Genomic DNA, 1,615 nt, shown 5'->3' on the forward strand with positions numbered 1-1,615 from the left:
TTCAACTAAAATATCCCCTTTTACATTATTTCTTGCATGGTCATCTCACTTAGTTCTTAATTAAACTAATTCCATATTTTACTTTATTTCTACAAGTGTAGGTTTGGGTCGTTGAAGTGATTCAAGGAACATTTCTCATGATACTTGGATTGCTCTTTCCATGTTTGTGAGTGTTCATGTTCGAGGACACTACACTTATGATTCTACTTTAGTTTTTTTGTACATTGAGAGACTATGTTGTATTTCCTATTATAGACTTCTTATTTTATGTAAGGGCTAAGTCCCATATTCTTAATTATTATGTCTATATGGTATTGTGAGACTAGATTTCCCCTTATTTATAAAGACTTCTTTAAAAGTGTTTTTGGATTCAATCCTTATGATTTTGTCTAAAAAGTTTTAAATCTTAGCACTATTTTATGACAATTCCATGAATGAATGATAAGGGCTTGTATAGGACCTCCGAGAGGTCGAGTACGCCATTTTGCGACTTGGGGGTGCCCCTAGTCTTTACAAATTGTTTACATCCCTACTCTGTCGAAATAGGGCGAAACGTCGCGGCAACTCGAAAAATGATTAATTGATTCAATTTTAACAAAGTTTTAAAAATAAACGAGTTTTAAAAAAAAGAGTCGCCACCTAATTTTTAGGAAAACTAGGAAACCGATATTAATCTACGAAACCAATTCGATTCTAGGTAAGGGGTTCAAGTTATTCCGAAGGGAAGGGGTTAGGCACCCTTCGGAATCCACAAATGTGGTTCCCGATTGAATTCATTTTTTTTTCAAATTGAGGAAGAATATAAAATAATATACAGATATAATAAACATGCAATAAACACAATAAAATAATAATCATCGGCCTAAAGTTTGCCTAACGTCAATATTCACAAAATATGAAATAAAAGTATAATTCGAACTTTTCGAATAATTTCAAGGAGAAGCACCTCCGTGTACCTGTAAAGACACTTAGTAAAAGTGTTAGTAAAGAATAAATATAAATAAAAATGAATAACTCAAATAATAACCTACAAATAAAAATCCGTCTTATTAACATGGAAGGCCTTGGAAATCGACGGTAATTTCTTCATCGGCCACTTTCAACAATTAAAATATGTAAACTTAAAATAAAATTCCGTCTTTTAAAATGGAAAGGCCTCTAAACCCGACGGATAGATTTTTCATCGGCCCATTCAACAACTAAAATTATAGATAAACATTAATTAAAATTTCCGTCTTTTTAAAATGAGAAGGCCTCCAAAATCGACGGAGAGTTTTTTCATTGGCCCTTTTAACAAATATATTTAATATAACTTGAACATCAACAAAACATAACAAACTTATCCCAAGAGAATATGGAAAATAACAACCAAACTAAAACAACATAATTAGAAATGAAAACAACAATAACGTAATATATAAAAATAAAAATAACATTAAAATAGAATAATAACAAAACCCTGGAAAGTTAAGATAGCAAATAGTTGACTAACAATTTTAAAATAATAATAATAATAAATAAATAAACATTAAATCGTAAAATAATGCTAATATTAAAACTACAATAAACACAAATATTAATTGACTTTTAGAACTACATTAAACTAAAAAAAAAA

This window comes from Solanum pennellii, chromosome 1 (assembly GCF_001406875.1).
Source record: "Solanum pennellii chromosome 1, SPENNV200".
NCBI classification, from domain to species: Eukaryota; Viridiplantae; Streptophyta; class Magnoliopsida; order Solanales; family Solanaceae; genus Solanum; species Solanum pennellii.